The sequence below is a fragment of the Astatotilapia calliptera genome, chromosome 15 (assembly GCF_900246225.1).
Source record: "Astatotilapia calliptera chromosome 15, fAstCal1.2, whole genome shotgun sequence".
NCBI classification, from domain to species: Eukaryota; Metazoa; Chordata; class Actinopteri; order Cichliformes; family Cichlidae; genus Astatotilapia; species Astatotilapia calliptera.
The window spans coordinates 16,538,100-16,549,981 of NC_039316.1; the positions used below are offsets into that span (position 1 = coordinate 16,538,100).

The 11,882-nt window shown below is 42.2% G+C and overlaps 2 non-coding genes across 2 annotated transcripts; both read left to right on the forward strand.

Moving 5' to 3' along the window:
- Window positions 1–2,351: 2,351 nt before the first annotated feature.
- On the forward strand, window positions 2,352–2,424 carry trnaa-agc (transfer RNA alanine (anticodon AGC)). The gene has a single exon. It is a non-coding gene; the product is annotated as a tRNA-Ala (tRNA).
- Window positions 2,425–6,347: 3,923 nt separating this feature from the next.
- trnaa-agc (transfer RNA alanine (anticodon AGC)) lies at window positions 6,348–6,420 on the forward strand. Its single transcript has one exon. It is a non-coding gene; the product is annotated as a tRNA-Ala (tRNA).
- The last annotated feature ends 5,462 nt before the right edge of the window (window positions 6,421–11,882 follow it).

The window sequence follows — 11,882 nt, forward strand, 5'->3', positions numbered from 1 at the left end:
ACACAGCACTCAGAAGCTACCCTGCAGCTTCACAAGTACTCTGTTAATCTGCACTGGTCACTCCACTTTATTGTTATTGATATTTATATTTAAAAAGTGCAATACTGTAATTTTCTGCTGCTCATTCCTCCCGTCATATTTCTTTTCAAGATTTTCTTATTTAATCACTAGTGTACATATATTTATAGATACATATATATTTAGTCATCTTTTCTCTTTTACCATGTCTCTCTAATATTTTGCTCCTTACTATTTTCCTATTCTTTTTTTTTATTATTTTATTTTACTTTATTTTATTTTCTTCTACTGTATCATGCTGCTGAGTGACTGCTGCTCGTCAAACACATTTTATTGCAATGTTGACCCTGTGCTAACTTGCATATGACAAATAAAACTGAAAACTGAAGGAAATGCTATCCCAGTTCAAGGTCCACATGCAATTTGTTTAGACTCAGCACTGTGCTTGTACTCCCTATATTGACATTTATCACCATAAAACAATGGAGGAGTGAAATGGTCACTATTAAACAAAGACTTACCCTAAACTAGATTTACTGCCTGCTTCTTTTGTTTTTCTTTTTAACTGCCTGTGTCTCTTCAGAAATTGGCACATTGTTAGTACATCACCTGCTGAACTTTCCACTTCCATTGATGTCAATTTGCATTAGCCCTTAAATGCTGTTGGTACCTACTGTGTTATGGGCCACAATAAAGACTAAATGAAAAGAGTTACACCTTGGTTGGAAGGAGTCTGAGCTTCTAAAAGTGGGGAATTAGAATCTCTAAACAACAAATCAGAAAAGTTTGATTTTGCAGATTGAAAAGATTGATCCAATCACTCTGAAAAGACTTTCTAACAGGTCCTCTCCCTTTAACGTCTCACAAAAACTGAAAAACATCCCTGATCATCCTAAAATAATATCAGAAAGATGGCAACTTCTTCTTCAGCAGTGACATGTGTAACTTGCAATCAGAGGGGGATTTGCTCAAATGGATTAGTGATCACTGTGAGACCTTGGGTCACCCTGTTTACATGCTTAACTTAATAACTAGAGGTGCAGTACTCTAATACAAGTCTACTTTAGTGACCTTTAACTGATCACACATGCTGTGGCGTTGTAGAGCTGCAGATGCGCAAAGCTGAGAACGGACACACGTGGGCTTTCCTTATGGAAATTATACTGGGATAGTTCCTCCTTTCAGTACGCCACAGTCAGTTGTTTCCTTTGGCGTTTTAAGACGAGAGTAGCATTCATGTGATCAAACACCCGCATCCGTGGGGGATTAGTCCCAAACAATGGAGGAGTGAAACAGTCACTATTAAACAAAGACTTATCCTACACTAGGATGTATCCTACATGATGAGTCAAGGAGGCCATTTACGTGAAAAGGGAAAGACCATCTCTGAATCGAGGAGGGGGCCTAAGGGTACATCTTTCGCCATCTTACAATGCTGTGATTGTAGCCATTCCCCAACTCTCTGTGAATGGTACTCATGGACGTTGATCAGTGGTTGTTGATCAATGGTCATGAGAATTTGCATAATTATGATTAAGGAACTGACCTCCCAGCCCATTGTTCCTTCAGTGGGCTGGTTTCAGTCATTATGCAAATGTACTGTTTATAAGATTTGGGGAAACCTGCAGTCAGCTGAGACTGAAGAAGTCACTTGGATGAGTGACGAAACATTTCTCCCACAAAACACTACATCCAGATGAACAGAATCAACCTTTGGAGATTTACTTTCCTGGATGATTAAGGATATCCCACACTAGATTTACTGCACAAATCAATGTCCTTTACAATATTTGAAAAGTTCATGTGACCAGGTACCCCTACTAGAACCTAAATGTCATGAAACTACTTTTGGAAAGAGGAGCAATCCCAGTTCTAGGTTCATAAGCAAAGCCCTGGTGTGTCTGTACTCAGGACTGCATATGTGCAGCTCTGAAACACCACAGATCATGGGACATGTTTAAGCTGCACCCAGTGGGGGATTAGCTCAAATGGTAGAGCGCTTGCTTCGCATGCGAGAGGTAGTGGGATCGATGCCCGCATCCTCCAAATGGGTGTTTCACTTTAAACCTCATCCTGAAAACATTTAATTTGCCGAGTGAACAAATCTCTTAATTCCCTGTGACTAGCTACCCCTACCAGACCTTACTGTTACTGGGCTTTCATTAGTCTGTCACGACACTCAGGAATGTATCCTTCACAGAAAAAAGCAACGTAATCTTTAGCCATCACCAATGGGCGATTGATATAGTCTGACAAATAATAACAAATGTGTCTTGACATTGTTTGAGTGGCACACGTCATTGCATTGTGATCTTGCTACAGTACAAGACACAGGGGGATTAGCTCAAATGGTAGAGCGCTCGCTTAGCATGCGAGAGGTAGCGGGATCGATGCCCGCATCCTCCAAAAGGCCGTAGCTTTATCATCAACACAAAAACATTTCCTTTCCACAATAAACAAATGTTCAACTGTGTTCCGTTACCCCTGGTTAAGTAAGGTTACACTGGAAGGTTGACACCAGGCGACTGTGGAATGGACTGTGCTGCATCACTGACTACAAGAAAGACAACACAGTCAGCCCACTGCATCTCTTGCAGACGAGCTTAACAACTTTGACGCAGACAACAGAGAGCAGATCCTCTACCCTCAGGAGGACAGTGAGGCTGCAACTTTAACTCTCAAAACAGAAGCTGTGAGATGGACCTTTAAAAAGGTAAATCCTCACAAAGCTCCAGGACCGGACGGCATCCCAGGCCAGCTACTCAGAGTGTGTGCAGACGAGCTGGCAGAGGTGTTCACCAACATCTTCAACCTCTCCCTGAGGCAGTCAGTGGTCCCCACGTCCCTCAAAGCATCCACCATCATTCCCGTTCCCAAAAAATCAGTGGTCTCCTGTCTGAATGACTACCGTCCTGTTGCACTGACATCCGTCATCATGAAGTGCCTAGAGCGACTGGTCAAAGGTCACATCTGCTCCTCCCTCCCTGAAACACTGGACCCTCTTCAGTTTGCCTATCGGACAAACAGAGCCACAGAGGATGCCATCGCCCTGGCAACGCACACCACCCTCACTCACCTGGAAAAAGGGAATACATATGCAAGGATGCTCTTCATCGACTACAGCTCGGCATTTAACACCATCATCCCCTCAAAGCTCGTCAACCTTGGGCTGGAAACACCAACCTGCAGATGGATTCTAAACTTCCTCACAAACAAGCCCCAAGTGGTGAGAGTTGGTAAGCACACCTCCTCACCACTCATCCTAAACACAGGTACGCCACAGGGTTGTGTGCTTAGCCCCCTCCTATATTCCCTGTTCACACACGACTGTGTTGCTAAACACGAGTCCAACATCATCATCAAGTTTGCGGATGACACAACCATCATAGGCCTCATCACAGACAACGACGAGACGGCCTATAGAGAGGAGGTGATGACACTGCACGAGTGGTGTCTGGAAAATAACCTGACTCTCAACATCAGCAAAACTAGAGAAATGATAGTGGACTACCGAAAACGACCAGTCAGAGAACACCAGCCCATCCACATCAACGGTGTCAAGGTCGAAAGGGTCAGCAGCTTCAAGTTCCTTGGAGTCAACATCACCGAGTACTTCTCCTGGACCCAACATCGCCTCAAATGTTGGGTGTGCGATCGAGAGCTTGCTGACGAGCTGCATTACAGTTTGGTACGGAAGCTGCTCTACCAGCAGCCGTAAATCACTACAGAGGGTGGTGAAGGCAGCAGAGCACATCACTGGCATGAGGCTTCCTGCCATTCAGGACATTTATCTCCAGCGATGCCTCCGTAAAGCACACAGCATCATCAAGGACCACAGCCACCCAGCACATCAGCTGTTCTCCTTGTTACCATCTGGCAGACGTTACAGGAGCCTGTCTGCTCGGACTACAAGACTTAAAAACAGTTTTTACCACCAAGCCATACGACACCTCAACCACAACACTTAAACACACACAACACAGCACTCAGAAGCTACCCTGCAGCTTCACAAGTACTCTGTTAATCTGCACTGGTCACTCCACTTTATTGTTATTGATATTTATATTTAAAAAGTGCAATACTGTAATTTTCTGCTGCTCATTCCTCCCGTCATATTTCTTTTCAAGATTTTCTTATTTAATCACTAGTGTACATATATTTATAGATACATATATATTTAGTCATCTTTTCTCTTTTACCATGTCTCTCTAATATTTTGCTCCTTACTATTTTCCTATTCTTTTTTTTTTATTATTTTATTTTACTTTATTTTATTTTCTTCTACTGTATCATGCTGCTGAGTGACTGCTGCTCGTCAAACACATTTTATTGCAATGTTGACCCTGTGCTAACTTGCATATGACAAATAAAACTGAAAACTGAAGGAAATGCTATCCCAGTTCAAGGTCCACATGCAATTTGTTTAGACTCAGCACTGTGCTTGTACTCCCTATATTGACATTTATCACCATAAAACAATGGAGGAGTGAAATGGTCACTATTAAACAAAGACTTACCCTAAACTAGATTTACTGCCTGCTTCTTTTGTTTTTCTTTTTAACTGCCTGTGTCTCTTCAGAAATTGGCACATTGTTAGTACATCACCTGCTGAACTTTCCACTTCCATTGATGTCAATTTGCATTAGCCCTTAAATGCTGTTGGTACCTACTGTGTTATGGGCCACAATAAAGACTAAATGAAAAGAGTTACACCTTGGTTGGAAGGAGTCTGAGCTTCTAAAAGTGGGGAATTAGAATCTCTAAACAACAAATCAGAAAAGTTTGATTTTGCAGATTGAAAAGATTGATCCAATCACTCTGAAAAGACTTTCTAACAGGTCCTCTCCCTTTAACGTCTCACAAAAACTGAAAAACATCCCTGATCATCCTAAAATAATATCAGAAAGATGGCAACTTCTTCTTCAGCAGTGACATGTGTAACTTGCAATCAGAGGGGGATTTGCTCAAATGGATTAGTGATCACTGTGAGACCTTGGGTCACCCTGTTTACATGCTTAACTTAATAACTAGAGGTGCAGTACTCTAATACAAGTCTACTTTAGTGACCTTTAACTGATCACACATGCTGTGGCGTTGTAGAGCTGCAGATGCGCAAAGCTGAGAACGGACACACGTGGGCTTTCCTTATGGAAATTATACTGGGATAGTTCCTCCTTTCAGTACGCCACAGTCAGTTGTTTCCTTTGGCGTTTTAAGACGAGAGTAGCATTCATGTGATCAAACACCCGCATCCGTGGGGGATTAGTCCCAAACAATGGAGGAGTGAAACAGTCACTATTAAACAAAGACTTATCCTACACTAGGATGTATCCTACATGATGAGTCAAGGAGGCCATTTACGTGAAAAGGGAAAGACCATCTCTGAATCGAGGAGGGGGCCTAAGGGTACATCTTTCGCCATCTTACAATGCTGTGATTGTAGCCATTCCCCAACTCTCTGTGAATGGTACTCATGGACGTTGATCAGTGGTTGTTGATCAATGGTCATGAGAATTTGCATAATTATGATTAAGGAACTGACCTCCCAGCCCATTGTTCCTTCAGTGGGCTGGTTTCAGTCATTATGCAAATGTACTGTTTATAAGATTTGGGGAAACCTGCAGTCAGCTGAGACTGAAGAAGTCACTTGGATGAGTGACGAAACATTTCTCCCACAAAACACTACATCCAGATGAACAGAATCAACCTTTGGAGATTTACTTTCCTGGATGATTAAGGATATCCCACACTAGATTTACTGCACAAATCAATGTCCTTTACAATATTTGAAAAGTTCATGTGACCAGGTACCCCTACTAGAACCTAAATGTCATGAAACTACTTTTGGAAAGAGGAGCAATCCCAGTTCTAGGTTCATAAGCAAAGCCCTGGTGTGTCTGTACTCAGGACTGCATATGTGCAGCTCTGAAACACCACAGATCATGGGACATGTTTAAGCTGCACCCAGTGGGGGATTAGCTCAAATGGTAGAGCGCTTGCTTCGCATGCGAGAGGTAGTGGGATCGATGCCCGCATCCTCCAAATGGGTGTTTCACTTTAAACCTCATCCTGAAAACATTTAATTTGCCGAGTGAACAAATCTCTTAATTCCCTGTGACTAGCTACCCCTACCAGACCTTACTGTTACTGGGCTTTCATTAGTCTGTCACGACACTCAGGAATGTATCCTTCACAGAAAAAAGCAACGTAATCTTTAGCCATCACCAATGGGCGATTGATATAGTCTGACAAATAATAACAAATGTGTCTTGACATTGTTTGAGTGGCACACGTCATTGCATTGTGATCTTGCTACAGTACAAGACACAGGGGGATTAGCTCAAATGGTAGAGCGCTCGCTTAGCATGCGAGAGGTAGCGGGATCGATGCCCGCATCCTCCAAAAGGCCGTAGCTTTATCATCAACACAAAAACATTTCCTTTCCACAATAAACAAATGTTCAACTGTGTTCCGTTACCCCTGGTTAAGTAAGGTTACACTGGAAGGTTGACACCAGGCGACTGTGGAATGGACTGTGCTGCATCACTGACTACAAGAAAGACAACACAGTCAGCCCACTGCATCTCTTGCAGACGAGGCAACTTAACAAAAAACAAATAAATGCCCATTTCAATTATTTATTTTTACCAGTGAAACCAATATAACATCTCCACATTCACAAATATACATTTCTGACATTCAAAAACAAAACAAAAACAAATCAGTGACCAGTATAGCCACCTTTCTTTGCAAGGACACTCAAAAGCCTGCCATCCATGGATTCTGTCAGTGTTTTGATCTGTTCACCATCAACATTGCGTGCAGCAGCAACCACAGCCTCCCAGACACTGTTCAGAGAGGTGTACTGTTTTCCCTCCTTGTAAATCTCACATTTGATGATGGACCACAGGTTCTCAATGGGGTTCAGATCAGGTGAACAAGGAGGCCATGTCATTAGTTTTTCTTCTTTTATACCCTTTCTTGCCAGCCACGCTGTGGAGTACTTGGACGCGTGTGATGGAGCATTGTCCTGCATGAAAATCATGTTTTTCTTGAAGGATGCAGACTTCTTCCTGTACCACTGCTTGAAGAAGGTGTCTTCCAGAAACTGGCAGTAGGACTGGGAGTTGAGCTTGACTCCATCCTCAACCCGAAAAGGCCCCACAAGCTCATCTTTGATGATACCAGCCCAAACCAGTACTCCACCTCCACCTTGCTGGCGTCTGAGTCGGACTGGAGCTCTCTGCCCTTTACCAATCCAGCCACGGGCCCATCCATCTGGCCCATCAAGACTCACTCTCATTTCATCAGTCCATAAAACCTTAGAAAAACCAGTCTTGAGATATTTCTTGGCCCAGTATTGACGTTTCAGCTTGTGTGTCTTGTTCAGTGGTGGTCGTCTTTCAGCCTTTCTTACCTTGGCCATGTCTCTGAGTATTGCACACCTTGTGCTTTTGGGCACTCCAGTGATGTTGCAGCTCTGAAATATGGCCAAACTGGTGGCAAGTGGCATCTTGGCAGCTGCACGCTTGACTTTTCTCAGTTCATGGGCAGTTATTTTGCGCCTTGGTTTTTCCACACGCTTCTTGCGACCCTGTTGACTATTTTGAATGAAACGCTTGATTGTTCGATGATCACGCTTCAGAAGCTTTGCAATTTTGAGACTGCTGCATCCCTCTGCAAGATATCTCACTATTTTTGACTTTTCTGAGCCTGTCAAGTCCTTCTTTTGACCCATTTTGCCAAAGGAAAGGACGTTGCCTAATAATTATGCACACCTGATATAGGGTGTTGATGTCATTAGACCACACCCCTTCTCATTACAGAGATGCACATCACCTAATATGCTTAATTGGTAGTAGGCTTTCGAGCCTACACAGCTTGGAGTAAGACAGCATGCATGAAGAGGATGATGTGGACAAAATACTCATTTGCCTAATAATTCTGCACTCCCTGTATTTGATACTCTACAACCCAGCCAGAATTCTGGCACGTAAATTACAGTCAATTACAGATAGTCCTAATCTGAAATTGTTATGTTTATAAAGTCCACATGCTTACAGAATCAGATTCTTCCACTCGTCCATTCTCTACTCGACCCACTGTGTTGGGAGGAAGAAAAATGACCTAAAGAACACCATCCCCAGAATCAAGCATGGATGTGGCTGTTTTTTCTGCTAAAGGTATAGGATAACTTAATCAAAGTGAGGGACCAGTGAGAAGCTCCTTCTCTCAACCAGAACGCTAAAGATAGGTCATGAATGGGTTCATTTCTTTGTGAGTAAGCACATTTACAAATTCAGCAGGGAATAAAATAATTATTTACCCCCACTGTAAGGTGCTCCTCCAAAAACTTTCTTGTGATTGCTTTTCTTGCTTGCCCGCAGTTTGCATGGGTGATGTTGACTTGTCTGCAAACTTCTCACCAAGCAGTAGTGCAACTGTAAAAGAACCAACTGCCTTCAAAGTAAAATTGTTGCCTTTTGAACACTCCCAGATACATACGAGATAGAAACATGGGTGATATGTTTGAAATGTTTGCTAGAGTGGTGAGGTAGAAATTTCCCTTTGAAAGCAAACATTCTCCATCTCGGATTTGAGTTGCACTTTTCCAATTTAGTAGTTAGCTAATGTTTGCAGACAAGTCTGCATCTTCCATAGCAATCTGCTAGTAACCAAAGCAATCACAAGGTTTTTGATGCAGTGCCCTCTTTGTGACTGATTTCCCTTAGCCATGGCAAGCAGCCGCCAGCAATCAGTCCTGTAATACACATTTTTCCCTACTCTCAGAAAAATTATGGTTCTGAAATGGTTCTTCAGATGTCTGGTTCTTTAAAGAACCATTGTTTGAAAGGTTCTTTGTGGCACCAAATAAGGTTCTTCTATGGCATCAGTCTAAAGAACTTCTTTTGGTTCCAGTTGGCACCTTTATTTTTCTGAGTGTAGTGGCCAGAGGTTGCAAGGGTCTTTTGGCCTGTGTGATTAAAGCCTAACCAAACCAAAACCATTTAGTTGGACCTCTCGAACATCTCTTCCTGGGCAGTTTCCCATAATGATATTTTACACAGGGAAAGACCCAAATTCAGGAAAAATGCAGAGTAGAGATAAAGACACACAGTCTGAATCTTTAATCCAGAAACAGGCAGTGAGGCAAACCGTCCAGTAGCAGCAGGCAAAGACAGACAAAGACTGTGAAGCAGTTCAAAGCATTATACACAAAAGGATCAGTAGGCAACAAAAGCTGGAAAACAGTGAGTTATACTAGAAAAATGAGGAACATGCCTTGAAAGTTTGACTGGGAAAAGCACAAGACAACTCCTCTGGCCATTGAGGAGTAAAAAAGCGGTTAAAAAAGGAGGTATATTCACTTAGGAGACTAATGGGAGACAGGTGTGGCAGACTAAACACAGGTAACACTAATGAGATAAACAAAGCTGTTATTTCCCCATCACATTCAGCATGTTTAATTTATAGAATCTGTAAATACCTGTTATAGTAATACTGTCAAACAACAGACTCCAAGCAAACGCAGTTCACTGGACCTATATCCAGTCTAAAAGAATCCAGATGTGACAATCCACATAACAGTTTCACCATGTATCTCATCATAAAATTGGCTTCTTTCACTTGTTTTACTGATTTAGTCGTGGCAAATAGCCTCATAAAGTTTAAGTGCCTCAGCAGTCCCCGATGTTGTCTCATTTATCTCGATTAACAGAAACATTACATTTGTGGTTTCCTATTTTAAAGAAACTTCACGACATTTAGAAGTTAATGTGCGCTTTATTGTGACATAATTATTTTGTAATTTCAGCGCTGAATGTGTTGCATGTCTCCATCTGTTTTTCATTTATCACAGCAGAGTTTCGCTGTCCATAGCCTGAGGTGTCTTTTTGTCCTCTCGGAGCACGCTGCATGACTGTTTCACACTTTCGTGTATCACAATTTTGAATCATTGGGATTTTTTGAAGTTGCAATTCATACCAAGTTAAATTGCATACCTAAGTCCGAGGAAAGCCACTGTTGTCACACCACTGAGCTGCCAACATTTTCACCATAAGGACATTGTAGAAGTGTTGTTTGGTGTAATATAAAAAAAGAGAAATTAATGTGGACAAATTTCATTTCAGCTCATCGTCACACAGAGCACTGTGGTGTCCTTTAACACCCAGCACACACAGGTGCAGCAAGCTATTTTTATTCCCTATATTTTTGTAAATTACACCATTGCTAGTCTACCAACAGCCTAAATTAATTGATTTTGGTTCAGATAAAGGCGCCTACACGCTTTGGGATTTTCGCATTGTTTTCTGCAAGAAACACAGTGTGAAATTGATCTAATGAACTTGTGTAGGACATCAATTTCGATGCCTGTAGACTATACAGTGACAGTATGTGCTGAACTGGGGCAAAGGTACATCACTGTTCAATGCTACGACCTCCGAGCTGGGTCATAATAACAGTTGGGGGACACATACAAACAAGGCTTCAGCTGTTGAAACCTCTTTATTGTTGAAATCACAAATATTTTGTATTTCCACCCTTGAGGATATTTGAAAGTGCATGGGATTTTTCCCAACCAGTCTACATGTGTTTTGTGGACTTTGACCACATCTCTTGGGGTGTCCTGTTTGGGAGTGGAATATCAGTCCCATTGTTACGAGGGAATAAATCTCAGTATAACTGTAGTTAGAGCTCTGTTTGAATTGCTGGGAATAAGTCAGACTCTTTCCTGTTGGGCTTTGGACTCCTCTAGAGCTGCCTTTTGTCACTGTTTCTGTTCATAATTTTTATGGACAGATATTTTAGGTGCAGCCAAGTAGTGGGGTGTGTCAGGTTTGATGGGGTCATAGTCATGTCTCTGTATCTTGCAGATGTTGTAGTCCGCCTAGCTTCATTGAGTAAAGACCTTCAGCTTACATCGGGAAGGTTTCGAGTAGGGCTGGGCGATATGACCCAAAATTCATATCTCGATATTTTTTAGCTGGATGGCGATATAAGATATATATCTCGATATTTTTTAAAGCCATAAAGTAAGAACAAAAAGAGAGTTCTTAGTCAAAGCTGTGTCCCAGATGTCACACAGGCACTTTTATTAACATACAGCATAGATGTGCATGAAAAAAACTACTCAAAAATAAATTATGAGTATTTATTAAATAATAATGCTCCATAAATAAACGAAAAATATGTTGTTGTTGTCCATAACAAAAAGCTCACAATTGTGCAGTCAAAATGTAAACTAAAAGACGCTGAGCATAATAACATAGACCGATTTCACAGCTGCTCTGTTCCCAACTTCTACTGCGTGACTGACAGCCTGGAGTTTGAAATCCGCTTCAGGTGCCATTTATGGTCCTTATACACACACAATATGGTAATATTACGTTGAAGCACAGTGCGTATTACTACGCGAGGCTCCTCGGACAATCCATCAAGCGGTGCAGCTCCGTAGCTTACCAAAGTCGTACTAAAACATTTTTTTGACAGATTGCTGAGCGCCGTGTTCCACATAAAATCGGTTCGCGATCATCAAGCAAAACCAGAATTCATACATAAGGTGCGCTGTCAACTTTTGAGAAAATGAAAGGATTTTAGGCTGTGCATCCCCTGTGGGCTGCATGGCGTTAGCGTGGTTAGCTCGTTAGCATGGTTAGCTCGTTAACACGTTGACGCTGTCCAGCCCCACGCACGGAGCGATGTGCAGTAACTCGTTAACGGAGATTTGCCGTGTTCATATTGTCGCTGCCTGCAGGTGAAGCTATGGGGGAGGAGGGGGAGTTGTGTTCAGTGAAAGAGAGGCGAGGCCGAGTAATGTTGCGTAGAGACAAAAGTGGACGAAAGAGAGGCAAACTTATGGCTCC